This window comes from Aotus nancymaae, unplaced genomic scaffold (genome assembly GCF_030222135.1).
Source record: "Aotus nancymaae isolate 86718 unplaced genomic scaffold, 86718_ANA_hifiasm-v0.15.2.pri h1tg000079l, whole genome shotgun sequence".
Classification (NCBI taxonomy): Eukaryota; Metazoa; Chordata; class Mammalia; order Primates; family Aotidae; genus Aotus; species Aotus nancymaae.
The window spans coordinates 5,697,652-5,722,246 of NW_026988494.1; the positions used below are offsets into that span (position 1 = coordinate 5,697,652).

General features: G+C 40.5%; 1 non-coding gene across 1 annotated transcript; it reads right to left on the reverse strand.

The window, feature by feature from the left end:
* Positions 1-13,428: 13,428 nt before the first annotated feature.
* On the reverse strand, positions 13,429-13,531 carry LOC135271503 (U6 spliceosomal RNA). The gene has a single exon (XR_010339666.1). It is a non-coding gene; the product is annotated as a U6 spliceosomal RNA (small nuclear RNA).
* Positions 13,532-24,595: the final 11,064 nt, after the last annotated feature.

A 24,595-nucleotide genomic window follows, 5' to 3' on the forward strand; every position in this document is an offset into this window, starting at 1 on the left:
AAACCTGAAGTGTTCAACAGGATTTACAAAGCTTTTGAAATGTTGCTCTCCTCATATGGGCACGCTGCTTCCCAATTAAACAGAAAACTTGGTCTCAGGCTGTGCGCAGCTTCTCTCAGGTTTACATGTGTTCCATATGTCCTCGGGGCACTGCCCACTGGGATAATTGATTAATCTGAGGTGGTCATTAATTGTTTGATGTCTGTTGTAGAGGAGGATGGGGTGGTCCCAGGGTAATCTAATTTGAGGACAGCCAGGGGTGAGTGAGCATCTCTGTTCTCTCATGTTCTGCCAAGTCCCGACATTCAAAGTGAGCTTGGCAATTATCTAACAAAGAAAAGAGCGACATGTGGCTTTTCCCAATGGGGGATTTCATTGTCCATTTGTGTCCCTTTGTTTACTGCCTCTCAAAGAAACCATGACAACCATATTTGTCTCTGTTTCCTCTCCCCTCGATGTCTCTGGTTCCATCTGTTAGATATTCACTGATGAAGTCAACTTTTCGTCTTTCTCATTACAAGTGAAAATACACTTGTGTGGGTTCATTTAAACAAAAAGAATGAAAAATAAAAATGGGATACTTGGCTTGATACACTGTTAAATAACTTCTCCACACTTTCTTAATTTTCGCCAGCATGTGGACATATTCATTTATCTGATTCGTCAGAAAGTGCCTGTGCGATGTGAGGAAATGCATCCTCACATGGGAAAAGAAAGCCCTATTTTGAAGGTAATGTGCGTAACAGAAAAGTGGCCCTTCATTCTCAGACCAAGTGGTGCACATTTTGTTTCTCTCTAACTCCAAAATCTCAGGTAGTGGCTGCCAGGAATACCTCTCTCCTTCCTCATAAGGTAGTTTAGCTTCGTAAGGCTTTTTACAAGCGTGTGGAGTTGCTTGGCTATTTGATGAACAAGAGACACAGAAAGCAGTGACTATGGCTTCACCCTCAGCAGGACACAAGTGGAGTTTCTTTTTGTGTAAAGTGTCATTTACAACTGAGTCCCATTGACAGAATCGTTCAAGACACAGCCATCCCAGGCCTGGGAGTCCTGGCTTATATCTAGTTTTGTCTTTGTTATTAAACCTTTATGACCTTGAGCAAAACATTTTGTCTCAATGTGAACCCCAGCTCCTTCGTATGTAGAATGAAGTGAAACTAGATGACATATAAATTCCCAAACAGCTTTAAAATGGTGTAATTCTGTCATGGCTAACCACTGGCTAATGACTTTGCTAGTTTTCGTCTTCTACCCATCATTATATGTGTTATAGCCTCTATCCTCTTTTTATCTCACTTTGTAATGTTTCTCCTCTGTCTTGCCTGTTTTGTATTTTCCACTCTCATCTATTTTAATTTACTATTTTAGTCCTTTAGTGTTGCTATGAAGAAATACCGGGGACCGGGTAAGAGGTTTATTTGGCTCACAGTTCTTCGGGCTGCACAAGAAGCATGATACCAGCATCTGCATCTGTTGAAGGCTTTAAGCTGCTTCCACTCATGATGGAAGAGGAAGTGAGGTGGTGCATGCAGAGTAATCACATGGCAAGAGAGGAAGAGGTTAGGGTGCAGGGCTCTTTTGTAACAACCAGCTCTCTAGAGGATAAAGAGCAAGAACTCAGTCTTGCCCTCCCCCACTCCCCATCACCAGGAAAGGCATTAATCTATCATGAGAGATCTGCCCCTATGACCAAACCCCTTTCATTAGACCCCACCTCTAACACTGGGGACAAAATTTCAACATGAGGTTTAGAGGAATCAAACATCCAAACTATAGCATATACTTACAACTTTAAAACATATTTAAAAAATGCACTTTAGGCCTGGCGCAGTGGCTCACACCTGTAATCCCAGTATTTTTGGGAGGATGAGTTGGGTGGATCACCTGAGGTCAGGAGTTCATGACCAGCCTGGCCAATATAGTGAAACCCCGTCTCTACTAAAAATACAAAAATTAGCCAGGTGTGGCAGTGGACACCTATAATCCCAGCTACTCGGGAGGCTGAGGCAGGTTGCAGTGGGCAGTGAGCCAAGACCGTGCCACTGCACTCCAGCCTGGGCAACAGAGTGAGACTCTGTTCCAAAAAATAAAAATAAAAATAATTTTAAAAGAACTTTATTGCATTATAATTATGTAAAACACAGTGCACCCATTTCACATTCAGTGAATGTTTTCAAATGTATATAGATGTGTTTGTACCACCACAATCAACATTTGGAACATTCATCCACCCCAATAAGTCCCTTAGTTTCTTTTTGCAGTCAGTACTCCCCTGTTTCTGGCCCTAGGCAATCACTGATCTCCTTACTGACACCAAACATTTTTTGTATCTTCAAAGCCATGCTTCTAATCTTGATCCAAATATGTATGTTCAATTTCCCCTGGGAAACTTGACTTAGATGCATGTAAGCCCCTTGACCTTAAAACAGTGGAAATCAGAATCTTTTTCTGTCATCAAAATTGTACGTCTGAGGCTCATCCTGTATTTCTTCTTGCCTCCTCTTCCCATGTCAATCAATCCCACTCAATAGTCCACTTCCTTAATATATTCACATCTGTCCCTTCCTTGTGCTACAATTTTTGTGCAGGGTCTAACTAACCACAGTCTAGTCTTACTAAGTTCAGGAGCTGCCTGTGGATTTTCACGTCCACTCAGCCTTGTCCCTTAGGTTGTCGGGGACCCCACCCTCTGTTTCAGGGACAAGATGGGGCCTTGGAAAAGGATGTGGTCATTTCAGATGGGGCTCAACATACCCTCAGCTAAGATGAATCTCACTTATAAGATGAATCTCACAGGCAACATGCAAGAAGCTGTTAATAAAAAGCTTCTGCACAGCAAAGGAAATAATCAGCAGGGGAAACAGACAACCCACAGAATAGTAGAAAATATTTGCAAACTATGCATCTGACAAAGGACTAACATCCAGACTCTACAAGGAACTCATACAAGTCAGCAAAGAAAAAACAAACCCATCAAAAAGGGCAAAAAACATGAATAGACAATTCTCAAAGATACACAAATGGCCAACAGACATGAAAACATGCTCAACATCACTAAATATCAGGAAAATTCAAATTTAACTACAATGAGATACCACCTTACTCCTGTAAAAATGTCCAAAATTTAAAAATTAAAAAAATTAGATGGTGGCATGGATGTAGTGAAAAGGAGCATGTTTATCCTGCTGATGTGAATGTAAACTAGTACAACTACTATGGAAAACAGTATGGAGATTCCTAAAAGAACTAAAAGTAGAACTACCATTTGATCCAGCAATCTCACTACTAGGTATCTAGCCAAAACAAAAGAAGTCATTTTATGAAAAAGATACTTACATACACATGTTTATAACAGCACAATTCACAATTGCAAAAATATGTAACTAGCCTAAATGCCTGCCGACCAATGAGTGGATAAAGGAAATGTGGTATATATACACCATGGAATACTACTCAGCTATACAAAGGAACCAAATAATGGCATTTGCAGCAACTTGGATGGAGTTGGAGACCATTATCCTAAGTGAAGTAACTCAGGAATGGAATAGCAAACATCGTATGTTCTCACTTGTAAGTGAGAGCTAAGCTATGAGGATGCAAGAGCATAAGAATGATACCATGGACTTTGGGGACTCAGGGGGAAGGGTAGGAGGGGTGTGAAGGATAAAAGAATACACATCAGGTACAGTGTACACTGGTCAGGTGATGGGTGCACCAAAATCTCAGAAATATTTACTAAAGAACTTATCTATGTAACAGAAAACCATCTATTCCCCCAAAACTATTGAAATTAAAAAAAAAAAAAAGGCCCTTATGAAAAAGCAAGAGGAAGAACAGCTGGCTTGGCTACTTGCCCAGGAAAAGGGCTACATTCATGAATGGGGACAAATGTCTGTGGCCACTGGCTCGACTCCTACGGCTATCTGGCACTGGTGGCCAATACAGAGGGTAGACTCTTGACACGGAGCTACTCCTTTCCATGAGGTTTCTCTAGATGGACACCCAATGCATTAGGCTCCACGGATCTCCTCCAAGGTCAAGTCCACATCCTCTGGCTCTCAGCTCAGATGAACTTCACATAGTCTTTTTCCAGTGCATTTATATGGGGTAAACTTTATATGCTGCTTATTTTAGGGTTTTTCTCTTTCTCACATAAATGAAACACTCTCTAGCTCAGTAAGAGCCACTCGTCACTTTTAGGAAAAAGATTTTCTGATGTAGCCTTTGTCTGACTTGCTAGGCTCACCTCCTTCTCTCCATTCATGCGCCCCTGTGCTCTGGCTGCACCACACGAATTGCCTGTTCCCTGAACACTCCCTGCTCTCTTCATATCTCTAGATCTTTGTAGACGCGTTTTATTTCCTCTGCCAGCAATATCATGATATAAATGATTCCTATTTATTCTTCAGGACTCACTTTAAATTATTTTCTCAGTAAAGCCTGACCTAACATCCTCAAAGGCTATTACTCTTCTTCTCTTCTTTCATTACATATTTGTATTTTTCCTGTGTAATTACCAGGTTATACTCCGATGTGGAAAAGGAGGAAGTGGCATAACCCATTCCCCATATGGTCTTAACAATTACCTGGTTAGCTCACACGTACACACTTACATGTATCCACATCCACACACCTGCAAGGAACAAGGAAGGACACACCCAACACTGACTTTTTTAGTTGCAACTCTACATTCTGGCTCTTAATGAGGAGTTTTAATGAGGAGTTGGAACTTTGGGAGTGACTCTTCTGCCACATTTTATTAGTTTTTCTTTCTCCAGTTTCTTTCACTGGTTCTGAGACAGTATGTTCCTTGTCTCCAATGTTCTGGACTATGTAGCATTCATCTGCAATACCACAGGGATTTTCTGTAGATTGTCTTTTTTTTCTTTCCCTGGGGCGGAGTCTCGCTCTGTTGCCCAGGCTGAAGGGCAAGTGCAGTGATGTGATCTCGGCTTACTGCAACCTGCGCCTCTAGAGTTCAATTCTGCCTCGGCCTCCCGAGTAGCTGGGATTACAGGTGCCCACCACCACGCCTGGCTAATTTTTGCATTTTGAGTAGAGATCAGGTTTCACCATGCTGGCCAGGCTGGTCTCAAACTTCTGACCTCAAGTGATCTGTTCACCTTGGCCTCCCAAAGTCCTGGGATTACAGGTGTGAGCCACCGTGCCCAGCCACAACATTGTCTTGTTAAAATATCCTCTGTCTTAAGTCTTCTCGTATGTTAATCTGGTATGCACCTGGCATCAGGAGGCAAAGGAAAAATCAATCCTGTACTGTCTATAAAAGAATTTATTACATTGTAAGTTTTAGAATCTGTTTACATGTTTGTCTCCTGTGGACTGAGTTTCTTGAAGGTCAGGTGGTATATTTTTCTCTATACATCCCTAATGCCTAACTAGCACAGTGCCTGGCAGAATCCATCAATGAATGAATTTATGAATTTGAATTCTGCCTATACATCTATTACCAGTTAATGGTTTATGTTAAGTAGCATGTTTTGCCTTAATTAAAAACCTGCCCCGAGTAAATAAAATGTGCTTGAATATGTCTGAATTTAAAACATTTTCTCATTTAAAATTAGCAACAAGCATGAGTCATATTTTCATATGCCAGTGCCTCAAATTCAATGCATCGTATTTTAAAATAGAAATTAAAGCCAAGTCTGGATAATTAATTTAGATAATTTGTCAAGTCTTACTGCTGGTGGGGGACATGTAGACGTAATATATAGGTACAAACAGTATTTGCAGAACTTATGGTACTTTAAAAGGGAAGAAAATAAATGATCAGAGAAAATACAACCAGTGTAGGCTTTTTTTATTAGCACTTCCAAAAAAGGAAGCTAAGTGTCAGTTCAGAGTGTTGATTGCAGGGACCAAGGTGGAGATGCTTGTTTTTTTTAGGGATTGGAAGAAGCTGGAGCAGTTCTCTTGTTTTTGTGCAGATGGTAACAGGCACAGGAGAAGGAACACCTGGATGTATTTTGAAGAGCAGACTGTATCACTAAGTCAGAGAGTTGGATAAAGCATTCGAAAGGTCCTTTGGAGATCCATATGCCTAACAAATGCCAATAGTGTATTGTAATTTTTGATTTTATGGAGAAATTATACTTCCTTCAGGGACTAAAACCTTGTAGAAGTTTTCTCTGACTAATCTATCTCATGATGACTCTTTGCTTGCTTTGAATAACTGTAACATTCACACGGACTGTCTCTGTTCTCTATATTTATATTATGTTTGTTCATATGATGCCTTAGAGTAATCCCAGATTGTATGTCACTTACTAGATTATTTTATCCTGGGGGGCTCATGTCTTTCTTTGCATTCTCTATAGTTCAATGTATGTTCCAAACATTTTTACATATGGCCCTGATGTGACTTGAGCCTCAAAACAACTTTGTAAAATGGAAATATTATATCTCTGATTTCTGCAGATTGAAAAACAGATGTGGAATATTGAGTAACATCCAAATGTCTGCAGCAAACAAGTGGTAGTGTCCAGATTGAGAGCAAAGTTTATGATCATTCTGCAATACGCTCTGAAAAGAGAGTTATTCCAAAGGATACGATTAGTGGTCCTTTTGCTGACAAAATAAAATGGAGAGGCAGCAATGGTTAGTTATGGGCCTGGTATATTTTTCATGTTATAGGATATTATATTTATTCCACATTGGTCATTCATGAAGCATGTAATCTGAAGCTCGACTTTTAATTGGTGCTTAATAGAGAAGGATTTGTTGACTGACAGTGTAAAGCAAATCCTCAGATAATAGAAGAGGATGGACATCTGTTGATCTAGAAGTTTATCCAAAGCAGTTAGGTTTAAGTTCTAAGGAAATTTAGCTCACAATTAGGCAGTTTGAGTGCCTCTCACAGAGTTTTTTTTTTTCTTTCCACTGCACTGCATGATGGGCTATAATTTAAAAATGTAATAAATACCACTTTCTGTCGTAGCCTTACGGTCTTTTTCCCTCTTTCCATGCCCCATTGTTCCTCCTGCCGTCCTGATGGTACCTCCTTAAAGCACTGATACATTTCATGCCTTGCAAATGGAGTATAAAAGCATATTGAAACAGCTTTTAATCCCAACACTTTGGCAAAGCCAAGGCAGGTGGATCACTTGAAGTCAGAAGTTCGAAACCAGCCTGGGCAACATGGTGAAACCCCGTCTCTCCTGAAAATACAAAAATTAGCTGGGCATGGTGGCAGGAGCCTGTAATCCCTGCTTTGCGGGAGGCTGAGGCAGGAGAATCACTTGAATCCGGGAGGCAGAGGTTGCAGTGAGCCAAGATTGTGCTATTATACTCCAGCCTGGGTTGACAGAGTGAGACTCTGACTCAAAAAAAAAAAAAAAAAATTAAAATATACCACATGTGGTGATTAACTGTTAGAAGAACATCACCCAGGGCCTTAATGTCAGATCTGTCTTTTAAATGGTGTAAATTCAATTTCTCTCACACTCAAGCTCCTTTGAATTTTAGTGTCTGAATCACCCTATAGTAGCATTGCTCTTTTTTCAGGATAATTTAATAACAAGATGAAATTACTCTGTATACATTTTTAAATGCAATTCTTGAGTTAAAATAGGTTGATGTCACCCAAGTCTTCTTTCCTGAATCAACTGCAAATGTGTTTTTAATGCAAACTATTTGAGTCCATAAGAAATCTACTGGAGCATCAGAATGCTCATGAAGATGCCCTGTTGGCTATATCACCATCTCAGTTGCATTAGACAATTTCACATTCAATCTTTATTTTGATTTCTCTTATTATTCAGCTCTATTTATTCCTGGGACCCAAATAGGGTGTCACAGTTATAAAAATGTCATAAAATCAGGCCATAAATGAAATTACTTCTAGGCAAAGTGACTTATCCATGTACAAAGGTAACTCCGACTGCTAACTTTTAATGAGCAAGGGATATGGCAAGTTGCCTCTTAAATAATTTGGAAATTGCCATCTTGGGTTGTTTTCTGTCCTTTTGATATGTGTCTCTAGTCACCTTAGATTTTAGCTGGAACATCTACTCTGTGGCTCTGAAGGGAGCTGATTTACTTTTCTGCATCACAACCTTCATCTATGTTTTTGTTTTCCCTCAGCAAGTGAAGGGAGAAGATCAGGGCATTAATCTCTCACTCCATTAGAAGGATGCATTTCCGTTTTCATCCAATTAGCTGCTGTAATTTGAAGCTTTTGGTGCCTGCTGATAAGGCAGGAGGCTGGCAACAGAAAAGGCCATGGAGAGCTTTCAGAGGGGGCTCTGTGAGCTGTTATCACAAGTTTCACTCAAAAGATCAAGTGTCAGGCCTGCTCACACCAGTCTGATCCTCAAATCTTTATATATTCATTAACCATCGATATGTGGTTATTCAGGGAGGTTGCAGCAAGGCTTCAGACAGTAAGATCTCAAGGCACACAGAACCAAAGTAGCCAGTAATGAATTCACATCTCTGAACACAGCTTGTTCTTAGGAGTGAAGGATTTAAGAAGCTGGCTTCTTTCCCTCTTTTAAAAATGTAAGCGTATCCAGACTTGAACATTTTTTTTAATAGGAGAAAAAGGCACACAAAACTTATGTTAACATGCATAGTAGAAACTCTCAGGAGTGTGATTACCCCTGGAAATTTTAATTTTACTCCATTTATTCATTCTTAGGGATCTCTTTGATATTAACAAGACGAACGAACTAACAGGGAAAAATGGAACCTGTTAGTTTTGGAAGCCTGAAAAGACTTCTGGGAATTCCTAACACAATGGGGTAATGATTTGCATAGGCAAAGGGAAGTGGGGTGTTAGGAGTCCCCACAAGGAAGTGGGAGTTGGGGGTCCTAACACCCCATATTATGTCTCTCTACCACTTTTTGCCATATGAGAGGAGAACACATGTACTTCTTAAAATAAGACAAGATATCCTTAGAAAATGTTAGCTTGACTTTCAAGATGATGCGAGTTTCTGCTCCATATTTTGAAGTTGGACATTTTCCCTTCTAGAATGATCATCTCCCATTTTTCTAGGAAACCCTAGCATCAAGAAGCTGTTTGTGAAAAATAACTGAACAAGTAAAATCCTTTCAGAAAAAAAAAACTCACTGACTTGAAATATCTTTCAATTACCTCTAAAAGCAAGGATGGACTTGGTAAAATGAAGTGAGATAGTAAACCTGGGGTCTGGATCTCTCTTATTTTACTTTGCTTTTCCTCATCAGCATGATAAAGGGGATGTGTACTTGGTAATTGCTAGTATTTCTTTTGGTTTGGATATTCTATGATTGGAGAGGCAGCATATTTCAATTTAGGACTGGCAAATATTAAGCTTGTCTATTGCATTTCTTGCTGGTTACATTCCTAACAGATACCTCTAATCAATTGTGAAAGTTGTTTCTGCTAATCTTAGAATCCCAAGGCCTTAGAAACCTTTTCAGCACAGAACTTTGAGCAACCATTATCCATCAGATGAAGACAAAATTTTAACATTCCAGACACCATGGATAGATACGTAGTGACAGATAGAGGGCAGGACAGAGTTCTGGTTCTGTGTCTGTCTGGACACATCTGTGTAACCCTTGAGAAGTAAACTACATATTTGAAAATTAAACTTGATATACATTTTTGTGTGAAAATAAGTATTTTTTTTCTTAGACAGAGTCTTGCTGTGTCGCCCAGACTGAAGTGCAGTGGTGCCATCTCGGCTTACTGCATGCAACCTCTGCCTTCCAGGTTCAAGAGATTCTCCTGCCTCAGCCTCCTGAGTAGCTGGGATTACAGGCATGTGACACCACACCAAGCTAATGTTTCCTATTTTTAATAGAGACGGAGTTTCACCATATTGGCCAGGCTGTCCTCGAACTCCCGATCTCAGGTGATCCATCTGCCTTGGCTTCCCAAAGTACTGGCATTACAGGTGTGAGCCACCGTACCTGGCCCATTTTCTTGAGGATAAATGACTAGGGGTGAACTTGCTCAGTCACATGGTAATTGCACATTTAGTTTTCAAAGGCATTGGTGAATTGTTTTTAGTGTGGCTGTAACATTCCTGTTGACAATGTTTGAGTGATCCAGTTTTTCTGCTTCTTCCCAGCATTTAGTGTTGTCGCTAGTTCTAGTTTTGGCCACCCTGAGACATACATAGTGATTATCTAATTGTGATTTTAATTTACATTTTTCTAATGGCTAAGAAGATTGAACAACTTTTCACGGGCTTTTATGCTGTCTGTATATCTTCTGTGAAATGTCTTTAGCTCATATTCTAATTGGATTGTTTTGTTTTTTTACTTTTAAGTTTTGAGAGTTCTTTACATATTCTAGCACTAGTCCTTTGTTGCAGTATTTTTTTTCTTTGATCAGTCTTGCTACAGATTTGTCAGTTTTTTCTTTTCTTTTCTTTTCTTTCCTTCCTTCCTTCCTTTCTTCCTTCCTTCCTTGCTTCCTTTCTTTCTTTCTCTCTCTCTCTTTCTTTCTTAGTTTCTTTCTTTCTTTCGACAGGGTCTTGCTCTGACAGATAGGCTGGAGTGCAGTGACACAAACACAGCTCACTGCAGCCTCAATCTCCTGAGCTTGAGCAATCCTCTTGCCTCAGCCTCCTGTGTAGCTGAGACAATGGCTAATTTTTTTTTTTTTTTTTTTTTTTTTTTTTTTTTTTTAGATAAAGTCTCTTACTGTTGCCCAGGCTGTAGTGCAGTGGTGTGATCTCAGCTCACTGCAGCTTCCACCTCCTGGGTTCAAGCAATTCTCCAGAGTAGCTGGGATTACAGGCACACGCCACCATGCCCGGGTAATTTTGTATATTTAGTAGAGCTGGGCTTTCACCATGTCGGCCAGGCTGGTCTCAAACTCCCAACCTCTAGTCATCTGCCCACCTTGGCCTCCCAAAGTGCTGGGATTATAGGCATGAGCCACTGTGCTCGGCCGAATATTTTCCTCTTACTGTTCTGTTATGGACTTTCAGTTTGATTCCATTATGGTCACTGAACTCACTTTGTATGATTCTAATACTTCAAAATTTTTAGGTTTGTTTTATGATCCTAGACATATGGTCTATCTTGGTATATATTTTCTGAGTGCTTGAAAATAATATGTATCCTTTTGCTGTTGAGAAAAATGCCCTAAAAATATTGGATAGATTCTGTTGATGAATGGGATATTGTGTTCTTCTGTAGTCTATATTTTCTGTCTAGTTGTTCTGTCAACTGTTGAGAGGAGAGTGAAGACTTTAACATAATTGTGTATTTGCCTATTTCTCCTTTCAGTTCTATGTGTTTTTACTTCACATGTTTTGTAGCTCTGTTGTTTGGTGCACACTTACTTAGGATTACTATGTCTTTTTGGTGGACTACTTTTTTTTTTTTTTTGTCTTTCTATAATGTCCCTGTCTGTCTCTGGTCATATTTTTGGCTCTGAAGTCTACTTTATCTCATATCAATATAACCAATCTTGCTTTTCTTTGATTAAAGTTTCCATGATACATCTTTTTTTTACATCCTATTTACCTATATCATTATTGTTTCTTATGGGCAGCATGTAGTTGGGTTGTATTTTAAAATCTACATGCGGGCCGGGCACGGTGGCTCACGCCTGTAATCCCAGCACTTTGGGAGGCCAAGGCAGGTGGATCACGAGGTCAAAAGATCGAGACCATCCTGGTCAACATGGTGAAACCCCGTCTCTACTAAAAATACAAAAAATTAGCTGGGCAGGGTGGCACGTGCCTGTAATCCCAGCTACTCAGGAGGCTGAGGCAGGAGAATTGCCTGAACCCAGGAGGCGGAGGTTGCGGTGAGCCGAGATTGCGCCATTGCACTCCAGCCTGGATAACAAGAGCGAAACTCCATATCAAAAAAAAAAAAAAAAAAAAAACCTACGTGCTGGGTTTTTTGGGGAGTGTATTTAGACCATTTATATTTGATGCAATTTTATATGTATAATTTGATAATTTAATAATTTACACATATACATATATATATGTATGTAACTAGACTTTATTTTTAGAGCAGCTTTAGAGTCACTGAAGAATTTAGCAGAATGTATAGAGAGCTCCAGTGTATCCCTCAGCCCCACACCTTACGACTTCCCCCACTATCTACACCACAGTGGCACATTTCTTGCAACTGAAGAATCTACATTAACATACTATTATCACCAAAGATTTATCATTTACATATATGTGTGTGTGTGTATTATTTGTTTTTAAGTGTTTTCTAGATATCATATTACTTATACATAAACTTTACAAGTGGCTGGTGTTGTCATTTTACCAGCTTGAGTGAGATATAGAAATCATACCTCCTTTTACATTCCTTTACCCTTCTCCACTTATAATAGAATTGTTTAAAATATTTCCTCAACATACATTTGGAATCATATCAGACAGTGTTATGTGTTTCAATGAATAAACATAAATTAGAAAACTCTAGGGTTTTTTGTTTATTTTTTGCTTAGCATATTCTTTATAGTTTTCTTCCTTTTAAGAACACTTTTAAAAACCATTCTTCTGGCAACAGATTATTTTAATTTTTATTCATCTGAACATGGCTTGATTTCTCCTTCATCCCTGAAGAATATTTTTGTGGGATATAGGATTCTGGGTCGATAGTTCTTCCCTTTCAGCATTTGAAATATCGTGCTATTTCTTATTGGTCACTATGGTTTTTGATGAGAAATCAACTGTAATTTGAACTGTTTTTATTCTATAGGTAAGGTGTCATTTTTCTATGGTGTTTTTAAGGCTTCGTCTTTGCCTTTAGTTTTAAGAAGTTTGATCATGATGTCATGTGTCTTGATGTGGATTTCTTTGGGTTTATCTTGTTTGGTGTTTGGCCATCTTGAATCTATAGTTTGTCAATTTTGGAAAGTTTTCACTCATTATTTCTTTGAGTACTTCTTTAGCCCCACTTTCTTTCTCCTTTCCTTCCAGGGTTCCAAATACACAAATGGTAGATCTTTTGTTACAGTCTCACAGGTTCTTGAGGCTCTGTGCATTTTTTTCAATCTATTTTCTCTATTGTTATTTAGGCAATGTCTAATGTTTTACCTTCTAGATAACTGATTCTTTCCTTGTTCCTGTCCATTCTTACAGTCAGCCTCTTCACTGAGCTTTTTTATACTGACTGTTGTATGTTTTAGTTTTATAATTTCCATTTGATTCTCCTTTATGTCTTCTATTTCTTTCTTGAAACTTTGTATCTCTTTGTTGAAATTTACTATTTTTTCACTTATTTCAAGCATGTTTATATTGCCCATTAGAGCATTTAAAAAATTATGGTTCCTTTAAAAATTTTTCCCAGTAAATTTCAGCATCTCTGTCAGTGGTAGTTGCATCTATCGATTGACTTTTTTCATTTACTTTGAGATCTTTTTGGTTCTTGGTATGACAAATAATTTTTTATTGAAACTGGAACATTAAAATATTATGTTTTGAGATCTTGATTTTTTTTTTTATGGAATGCTTCATGAATTTGCATGTCATCCTGATGCAGTGGCCATAGTAATCTTCTCTGTATTATTCCAATTATAATATTTGTGCTGTTGAAGCAAAAATACAATATGGATCTTATTTAAGCTGCTTTTCCTGCTACTGCTCCAGGAAGAGAAGGGGAGGTCTGTGCCGCGTCATTTCTGCCAGTTGGAGGTGAAATACTGATACCTCACTTGGCTTCTGATGACATCAAAGGAGGAAACTTCGCTACTGATGGGCAGTGGTGGGAGGTCAGCTTCCCATGTGGTCTCCGCTGATACTGCAATGGGGGTGATTTCATTGCTGCTGGTCAATGGTGAACATCATGACTCTTCATTAGACCTCTTCTAAAACCTCTCCGGCAAAAAGAAAGGGGTGTTTCATTTTTGCCTATAGAGGGGAAAGTCTACACTTTGCATGTGGTCTCCACTGACACTGTGGGAGGCAGGGTTTTGTTACCAGCCAGTGGCAAGTTTTCTTATCTATAATGTCTTTGTCTGGCTTTAGTGTTAGGGTATGTTTGGCCTCACAGAATGAGTTTGGAAGTGCTCCTCCCTCTTTACCATTTTAGAAGAGTTTGAGAAGTGTTGGTGTTAATTAAAAATATATATATTGGTTAGAATTCACTAGTGATGTGAATTCTGGAAGATTATTGGGAGGTTTCTGATTTCCGATTCACTATCCTTACTAGTTATAGGTTGTTATGGCCTGAATTGTGCCCCCACCCCCTGCCATTCCTGTATTGAGTCCCCCGCCACCCCCTGCCATTCCTGTATTGAAGACCTAACCTCTACTACCTTGATATGTGACTATATTTGGAGACAGGACTTTTACAGCAGTAGTTAATTAAAATGGGATTTCAGGGGTGGCCATAAACCAATATGTGTCTTTCTAAGAAGAGATTAAGACATGGACAGAGACACCAGGTATGTGTGTTGTTTTGGTATCAGGGTAAGGCTGGCCTCATAGAATGAGTTAAGTGTCCTTCCTCATCAAAAAAGACACAAAGGAAAGGCCGAGTGAGGACAAAGTGAGAATGTGGCCATCTGCATGTGGCCGTATGCCTTGGAAGAAATCAAACCTTCAGACACCTTGATCTTGGACTGCAGCCTCCAGAACTGTGGAAACATAAGTTTCCATGGTTTAAGCAGCATAGTCTGTGGTATTTTGTTATGACAGCCCTAGTAAACTATTATATAGGCCTATTCAGATTTTCTGTTTCTTCATGATTCAATGTTGATAGGTTATATATTTCTAGGAATTCATCCATTTCATCGAGGTTGCCAATTTGTTGGCATACCATTGTTCATAGTACTCTTTTACACCCCTTTTGATTTCTGTAAAATTGGTAGTAATGTTCCCTCTTTCATTTCCTGCCTTCGTTTCTGTGGTTGTTGACGAGAGTTGAGGGTTTATTACCTACCAGTTTTCTGTCTTGCTAGGCTGTCCATTTCCTGGTTCTTTGGCCTTTCCTAGTTACCTGCCTCTTCAGCTCCAAGTCTGATATGTATTAGGCAAAAACAAAACGCAGGGAACTTGCCACTTTGTCATTCCTTGAATACTGAAGTCCTCGGTCTATTAAATTTATAATATGAAGGATAAAGAGTTGTACTTTTCAGAAGGAATATGGAGAAGCACTTTTCCATCTTCCTGAGTGCAGAAGTGTCAGTGTTTATAGTTATTTGTGAAATGTGAGGACTAGGTTAGATGGTTTCTGAAATCTCTTCCTGGTCTATTGATCTATAGATTTTTTTGGTTTTAAAACAGCAAGATCCTAATGAAATAAATGTAGCTGCTTTTCCCTTTAGGTGGAGAGTGAGTAGAGTTAAGACTCAGCACTCACATCAGATCAAAGGCAGAGGCTTCGTCATCCTGTCCTTCTTCAGAGGAGCTCTAGGTTAGAGTTCAGGAGTGAATGTCTTCCTTTTTCATTCTCTCTTCACTCCTGGTGAATGTGCACTGGGGGCGAGAACATCTTTGCTAACCTTTTGTTTGCCCCTAATATTCTGGTTGCCCTGTTGTGAAACAGGAGCCTGATCGCACAGGAGGTTCAGAAGAGAGACAGGCAGGAGTCTCTCTTCCCTGTCTGTCTCTCTCCTATTAGCAACCTTGTTCATGCCTTGGCCCTTCAAGGTTCCTGCTAATGTCTACTCTTGGGCAGGATAACTTCAGTTCTTTTCTCACTATCAGGAAGCGTTCTCCACATCAGGAACCGTGCCTCCGTATTCCACTGCAATTCCGTGACTTCATCTGCCATTTTTTGCTGACCTGGTGAAGAGCTGGGATAAGCCTTTTTTAGGATGAAATCCCCAGCAAGTCCTCTCAGGCTCTCTGAATAACTTTTTATGTTATCCTCAAACCTTGCCGCCATCCAACAGACCCAGTGGTTTTCTGGGACTGGCTCCTACTGGCTCATGAGACTCAGTTGTTAAACTTTGAAAAAATATCTGAGCTGGTTGTTAAAAACAGCCACTATTAAAAATTATATAAACTTAAATAAAACATACTAAAAACAAAGTTTACAAATACTCAAAATTCACCACTTCCCAGTGATGTATTATGATTTCCCTGTACCTATACTCTGGAGATTACTTCTCTTTATTGTATGTATATGGTAGAAATGCCTTAGAGTGGGGTGCACCTGCCCAACTCCACTTTCAGTGATTTTACATTGGCAGCTTGAAACAAGTCATGGTGGGAGTATTTGTAACAAGGAAGTTAACAGATGCAACAAACCAGGGCTGGATTTATCATTTTGTTGACTATCTAGACTTTAAAAAATGATGGAGAAATGTTAATAATGTGGGTTAAACTTAAAATTGTGTCAGTCTATGACTACATTATGAACAACACAGAAACTGAAGAAATAGTCTTCCAGTATTCAACACTACAGTTGACTTTTGGACAGCATGCATTTGAGCTGCACGGGTCCACATATACGTGGATTGAAAAAAAGGTTACACCGGTGTGCCTGCCTCTCCTGCCTCCTTTTCTACCTCTTCTATCACTTCTACCTTTTCTGCCTCTGCTACCCTGATATACCAAGACCAACCCCTCTTTTTCCTCCTCCCCTTCAGCCTATTCAGCATGAAGATCATGAGGATGAAGACCTTTATGATGATTCACTTCCACTTAATAAATAGTAAACATATTTTCTCTTTTTGATGATTTTCTTAATTTTCTTTTTCTAGCTGTCTTTACTATAAGAATACAGGATATAATATAGGTAACATACAAAATATGTGTTAATTGGCTCTTTATGTTATCAGTAAGGCTTCCAGTCAGCAGTAGGCTATTAGTAGTTAAGTTTTTGGGGAGTCAAAAGTTATAGGCAGATTTTCAACTGTGCCTGGGTTTGGCAACCCTAACCCTGGCATTATTCAAAAGCCAATTGCATTATCCAATTCTAAAGAGAAGTTATGTTTGTATCACTGATGAATGAGTGAAGTTCTAACTTATATTTTTGTTGTTTCACTGCTGCCTTATTCATTAATGTAAATAAAAATATCAACCAACATTCATGTCAGAATTACATTCATATCATCAATGACTTGAGTGGCTCCATTGCCAGACTGCATGCTGATTAGGCATTTATTTATAGTCTGTTTGTCAGACATGGTTGAATTGCAATTACAGGTTAGCAATTAACACAAAAGTTTGGTAAAAATAAGCATAGCCATTCTGTGAATCAATTTCCATATAGAATTTACAACAGAATATGTTGTACATTTCATTAATGGTGCTGTAGCCTTTTATATCAGTAAAATGTATAAGATACACACACACATACACACACCAACACACACACACACGTGTATATATTTCTTTTTCCTGGACAGCTGGTTGCTAAATATAAATCAGCATACCATTGCTCAGATCTTAACTCTTACCAAGGGTTAAGATGTCTTATTTTTAAAGGTTTCTTTTATAGCCGGAAGATTCACTTCAGACAGTTTTAAGTGTGAAAAAGTTTGTTTCCATGACTCAATTATTTTCAAAGCCTCCTTGTAGGAATGGGCTCAAAATGTAATCCGTCAATTCACCAGCAGGTGTCACTGTGGTGTAGGGTCATAGTCAGAAGGCATCTCAGGCGTCTCACCTTATGCCCCGGAGAGGAGTACTGTTGGAATTGAATTGCTTCCAATTAAGTTATACACTGAACGTCTCCTAAAATCACTTTCTGGAAGGAATGAGGCATCCAAGTTCTTTGACAAAAAAGAGCGAAGTAAAAAGAGACTGGTTCTGTTTGCTTATTTTGTATTTTTAACTCTGCTATTATGTTTATGTCCAGAAAGCCCTGAAGACTTGTCTTTAGCTCTAGAACTGTATATGGCCTTGCTATTCTAAATGTGGCTCATGGACCAGCATCATAGGTATTACCTGGGAGCATGTTAGAAATGCAGAATCTCAGACCCTGTCCCAGACCAGTGTACTGCTTAAGAATCTGCAACTCGGCCAGGTGCTGTGGCTCACGCCTGTAATCCCAGCACTTTATGAGGCCAAGGCAGGCAGATCACTTGAGGTCAGGAGTTCAAGACCAGCCTGGGAAATGTGGTGAAACCCCATCTCTACTAAAAATACAAAACTTAGCCGGGTGTGGTGGCGCATGCCTGTAATCCCAGCTACTTGGGAGGCTGAGGCAGGAGAATCGCTTGAACACAGGAGGCGGAAGCTACAGTGAGCCGATTGCACCACTGCACTCCAGCCTGGGCAACAGAGTAAGACTCTGTCTCAAAAAAAAAGAAATCTGCAACTTCATATGGTCACCAGGGGATTCTTATGCACACTCAAGTAAGTGTGAGAAGCACTAGTGTACGGGACCCCTATGTTGGCAGTTACTGTACACAGCTATGAATAAGATGGAATAGTAACTTTCAGCTCGTTGGCCAAGAGAATAAAGTTAATGGAAAAGGAAATGACACTTCCCAAGAGAGGTGATATTTTCTTTAGTTCATGTTGGATTGTCTATTTTTTTCTCTCTTTCTTTTCTTTTCTTTTTTCTTTCTGATGTAGTCTCGTTCTGTGGCCCAGGCTGGAGTGCAGTGATGCGATCTTGGCTCACTGCAACCTCCGCCTCCCGGGTTGAAGTGATTCTTCTGCCTCAGCCTCCTGAGAAGCTGAGACTACAGGCACCTGCCACCACGCCTGGCTGATTTTTTTTGTATTTTAGTAGAGCCTGGGTTTTACCATGTTGGCCAGGATGGTCTCTATCTCCTGACCTCGTAATCTTCTGACCTCATAATCTCCTGACCTTGCCTCTGCCCTGCCTCCCAAAGTGCTGGGATTACAGGCATGAGCCACTGCGCCCAGCCTTTTCGTTTTCTTTTTAAAATTTTAGGAGAGAAGAATGTTTCTAGGTCTTTCCCTGTATAACCTGGCCCCAGCGGATTTCTTCAGTGTTACCTCTTGCCACTTCCCTTCCTCACTCTGTATTTCAGCCATACCAAATTTCTGCAGGTACGGTCTTCTTAGAACTCCGGTCTGATTATGTCATTCTATTGCTTAAAGGGGCTTCCTCTTGCTCTTAGGGTCTGGACCCAAATCCATGCCGTGATTTGCAAGGCTTCCCCAGGTCCAGTGTCCCCTTGCTCTCCGGTCTGACTTCAGGAGGACACTGGGCACCTTATACTCAGTGCTCAGCTCCCCTGGGCTGTTTGCCCCAAGTCTACCCCACTATTTCCAAACTCTGGGTCTTTGCCTATTCCATTTGCTCTCCCAGGAATGCTCTACCCTTGGTCCCAGCTCTTCTGTTGCCGGATCAATACTCTGAAGAACCGGGGTAGCCTTTTCTAAGCCCCTTCATTTTATAATCTTCCACTCTTCGCATTTTCATTTCACAGAGTTTATTATGTCTGGGATTACTCTTTTGTAGACATCTCTTTTCCCTGGTAGACTGTTTTTCTACAAAGGAAGGGAGTATGTCTGTCTGTCCATCCAAAGGTCCTACCACGTCCTTCAACTCCTTACGTGGTCTGACGTCCTTACCTCGCTAGTCCATGCTCTCAGCACTTGCTCTCCCATCCTTTCCGCTCTGCTCTGTTCTCCTTCCTGTTCCTCAAACATACCAAATTTGTACTCGCTGATCCTTCTGCTTAAGTGTCTTCTTCGCTTTCTTCAGGCCGTTGAATCTTCTGGGCTGACCCCTAGTCATTCTACTAGAGGCAGAACTAGCGGTGAGTTCAGCGATTTGCCTTGGTTTAGGGCTTGTACCGCCTCTGCCGTTCAGTGGGGCATTTTGTTGCCCACTGATAAATGGAAAATAGCTGATCTATCTTGTAGACATTTTACAAAGGTGTGACTCTGGCCAAAATTCTTTTCTCCTTGAACTTCAGGTTGCTGAGATTGGCTTCTCACAAGCTCAAGCCCAAAGGTGAAAGAGAACAGATACGTGCAGGCTGTGGATGGAGTAGGGAAGAGGGCACCATTGGCCATGCGAACGATGTGCTAGGGCAAAAGAGACTTGGAAGTGGCGGCGAGGTAATGGCCGTGAGAGCTGTTTGTTGTTTTTTGGCCTATCTATCTGTTAAAGTCTGAGAAATGGTTAAGGCCCCTTCCTTCCTCATTACACAAAAGTTTATAAAAATAATATTGTTGATGTAGGAGAGAAGCTAAAATAAAGAAAAATAATCTATGCTGTGCTTTTCCTTAGCACGAAAACAGTGTTGCTTAGAGAACAACTGTGTGCCTCCAGTTCTCCTGCATTCCGCTCCCTACTAAGCACCTACTTTCTTTCCTCTTTCTTTTTTTCTTTCTTTTCTTCCTTCCTTCTTTCCTTCCTTCCTTCCTTTCTTTTTTTTTTTTTCTTCAGACAAAGTCTTGCTCTGTTGCCCAGGCTGGAGTGCAATGGAGCAATCTTGGCTCACTGCAACCTCTCTAGTTCAAGTGATTCTCCTGCCTCAGCCTCCCAAGTAGCTGGGACTACAGGCAAACGCCACCACGCCTGGCTAATTTTTGTATATATATATATATATATATATATATATATTTTTTTTTTTAGTAGAGTCCATTTTGGCCAGGCTGGTCTCAAACTCCTGACCTCAAGTAATCTGCCTGCCTCAGCCTCCCAAAGTGCTGGAATTATGGGCATGAGCCACTGCTCCTGGCTTTCTTTTTCTTTTCTTTTTTTCCCTTCCTTCATTCCCTCCCTCCTTCCTTCCTTCCTTTTCTTCTTTTTTTTTTTTCCTGAGACAAGGTCTTATTCTGTTGCCCAGGCTAGAGTGCAGTGGCTTGATCACAGCTCACTGCAGCCTCGATCTCCTGGGTCCAGTTGATTCTCCAGCCTCAGCCTCCTGAGTATCTGGGACTACAGCTACCAGGTGTGGTGTGCCACCATGCCTGGTTACTTAAAAAATTGTTTTTATAGAGACAGAGTCTCACTGTGTTGCTCAGGCTGGTCTCAACTTCCTGGGCTCAAGCAATCTGCCTGCCTCAGCCTCCCAGAGTGCTGGGATTACAGGCATGAGCCACTGCCCCTGGTCATACTTGGACTTTTCTAAAGCCAGCTACACTTGCATAGGCCAAACCTCCATCACTTGATGAATTTATCTTTCAAAATTCACAACGTAAGTCATCTGCTTCTATAAGAAACCTTCCATGGTTTATTCTCTACAAAGGATCCCTCACTTTTTCTATACTTGGATAGTGTATAGTTTTAGTTATACTATTCAGTTTTTATTTTTTATTTTTTTGAGATGGAGTTTCGATCTTGTTGCCCAAGCTGGAGTGCAATGGTGTGATCTCGGCTCACTGCAACCTCTGCTTCCTGAGTTCAAGAAGTTCTCCCACTTCAGACTCCCGAGAGGCTGGGATTACAGGCACATACCACCATACCCAGCTAATTTTTTGTATTTTTAGTAGAAATGGGGTTTCACCATGTTGGCCAGGCTGGTCTTGAACTCCTGACCTCAGGTAATCCACCTGCCTCGGCCTCTCAAAGTGTTGGGATTACAGGCGTGAGCCACCACATCCAGTCCTACTCAATATTTCATATAGTTAATTAAATTGAACAAATATTTGTTAAATGTCTACTTCCTACTATTCTAGGACAAGTGCCAGGTGCTGGGATTAAATAGGTGAAAAGCCATCTTGCCTTCCCATAGAGAGTTCACACCAGGTTGGGAAGTCCACTTGAGATGAACAAAATAGAAAACCACAGACTCGGAGGTGTGAAGCACCATGGCATGCCGGGGAAGGGGCTCCTGGCTTGGGATGACTGGAGCATGGGTTTTTAAGGAAGAGAGGAAGAGGGGCCAGGGCAGGAGGTGAAGGGAGCCAAAGGCAACAACAATGATAATATGAAGGATGATTCTATTTGTGTGCCAGGTACTGTGCAGAGTGGCTCCCATTAAACAGAGATGATGAGTCACCTGTGCATCACCACCGAGCTTGTTAGTGGTAGAGTCAGAATTTGAATTTTATTACAGGTAAATAAATTATCAGGCCAACTAGTATTTAAAAGACATCTTCTATGTGTGAGGCACTCTTCTTGCTAATGTGCATGTTTGTCTTCCCTGCTAACTTGTGATTTCTTTGAGAGATGGAAATCTTTTTGTTTGTTTGTTTTTGTTTTGTGACGGAGTCTAGCTCTGTCACCCAGGAGAGCAGTGATGCGATCTCGGCTCACTGCAACCTCCGCCTCCCAGGTTCAAGCAATTCTGCCTCAGCCTCCCGAGTAGCTGGGATTACAGGCATCTGCCACCACACTCAGCTAATTTTTGTATTTTTAGTAGAGATAGGTTTTCACTGCGTTGGCCAGGCTGGTCTCGAACCCCTGACCTTGTGATCTACCCACCGCGGCCTCCCAAAGTGCTGGGATCACAAACATGAGCCACCACACCAGGCCTGGAAATCTTTTTATATTTATCTTCGTCAACCCCATATTTAAGAGAGTGCTTGGAATGAAGCAAACATTTAAAAGTTATAGTTTCTTTAGTTTCTTTTCCCTTTTTCCACCTTGCCTTACCAAAGTGTTGTTCTCCCTCTAATTGCTAAACACAAGCATCTTCCTCTCATCTCTTCCTTCTATTATTATGATTCTTAGTTAAAGGGTAAAATGGTCTGGGTGGAGAGGACCTTCCTTCTATTATGAAGTATTTGTTGGATAAGGAGAATTACAAAGTAAAATGAAATAGTATTGCTTTATTATCCCTTAGGTTAAGCTTTTGCTTAAGTGAATCATTGGACAGAAAGTGACGAAAATGTTCTTTGAAAAGGAAAGACCCATTTATAAGAAATACCAAATCCCCACTGTTATATTGATGGCAGCCTAGAAACACATTAAATTTTGCAAGAACACCTCATTATGAGCACTTATAATTCTTGGCGGTCCACATTTACTTAAGAGTAAATGAAAATAAGGAGAGGTGTCTCTTCCTTCTCTGTGGCATTGCTTATGGCACTGGGGACTCCAAGTCTCATGTCACAAATGGGGAAATCTGCCTAGCATTCCCTTTGCAATATTGAGCAGTTGTGCCATAGAAGTAATAGTTATGTTTCCAGTATTGTAAGATGAATAAAGCGAAGTATTCAGTAGAAGGCAATTTCCAGCTCTCCAGCTCCTACATAAAGATAACAGCCTCCTTTAATAGACCTGTGAGCATTAGTATTTGTCTCAGAAAATTCTGCTAGTGCTTAGCTTCCTGGAAGTGTATTTGAAAATAATCAGTTACTCTTAGCTCTCTAAATGTCCTGCTGTATTTCACATTTTCCCATAGATAAGTATGCTCAATCAATAGCAATACATCTTCCCCATCTTTTCCATCCTGAAATACTTGTTTATTTCTAAATATTTTTCATGTGACTCCTAGAGATGGGAAAAGAAAAACATTGATTGGGAAAGACAGGACACTTGATGTAGAAATTTGACAGGTGGTATATTGTGGGAAAAGCGTAGAAGGTAGCCAGTGTGTTCCATTTTTGGGTATGATATACACAGCCTAACAGTCTTTGGAAAAGTGTGTTTCACCACTTCTCAGACTTTTGGCTAAGGTCAAGTGTGGAAAAGTATATTTCAATATGATATCCAATAGATTCACTAGGCATTACATAAAATACCTAAATGTCACATGAAATATCCAAATTATCTTAGGTAATGCTGTAATGAGAGAATTTGAATATATAAATAAAAAATTGTATAGGGGTCTTTATTGATGAGTGGGTGTCTGCCCAGCCTCCTCTTTTTAGGGGAATGCCCTCTCCCTTGCTCCCATATCTCTGTGGGTGCTGCTCTGCCATTCACTGGGTGCTCCTTTCCCCTTCACAGATTTGGGTGTGGGTATAACAATGGCCAACCCGTGTTCTGTGTCTCCCTGACCACGACAATTGGTTCATGCTTGGACACAAGACTCACCAGCTAATAAAGGGTTGTGACTTCTATTTCTCTGCCAGGGATGGCTTTGGGCTGGGGGTAGTTTTTAGAACAGGCCTTACTCCATGCGTGAAGGTGAACACTACAGAAGGTACCTATGCAGAGGGGCTCTGGACTCATCAACTGTTCCCTCCATGGGATCTGTGCCCAGAGACCACTTTTCACTGCATGCTTTCCGGAGTGCCCTGTGGAACTAGCTGCATGTGAAAGGCTCTGGGCACAGTTGCAGACCTTCCTGTTTTCCACCTGTCTTCCGTTCCACCCCAACTTGGGGAATTCTCAATAAATGAGCTGCTTTTTTTTGTTTTGTTTTTTTTTTTGCTTTCAGACAAAGCAGAACTAAAACCTTCCTGGGTAATATCTCAGGTTTCAACCACTCCATGCTCTAATAGATGGAGTTAAATGTGGACATGACTGGACCCCATAGAAAATCTTTTATTGACCCTGAGTCACTGTGGGTTCATCCGATGACACCGTAGGAGTCACCCCTTCTCGGACAGCCTGTCCTGCGAATTCTGTTTCACCAAGAAACATGTAAGCTGTCTTGAACGAACTTAATCAGCTTTGGATCCACTTGAGAGATAAGAGAAGATTGCTACTTTTCCCAGAAAAGAATAAAAAACTAAATGAGAAGAGTTATTTATACTTCTGGCCGTCACCTTTAGCAGGCAGTTAAGATTGCCCTATTGAGTGGCCTCTGCTTATAATAGAAGGAGTGAAGGCAGAAAAATGGAGTTAATGTTGCCATAAGACATGACAAAGCCTCTGGTTTCCAGGA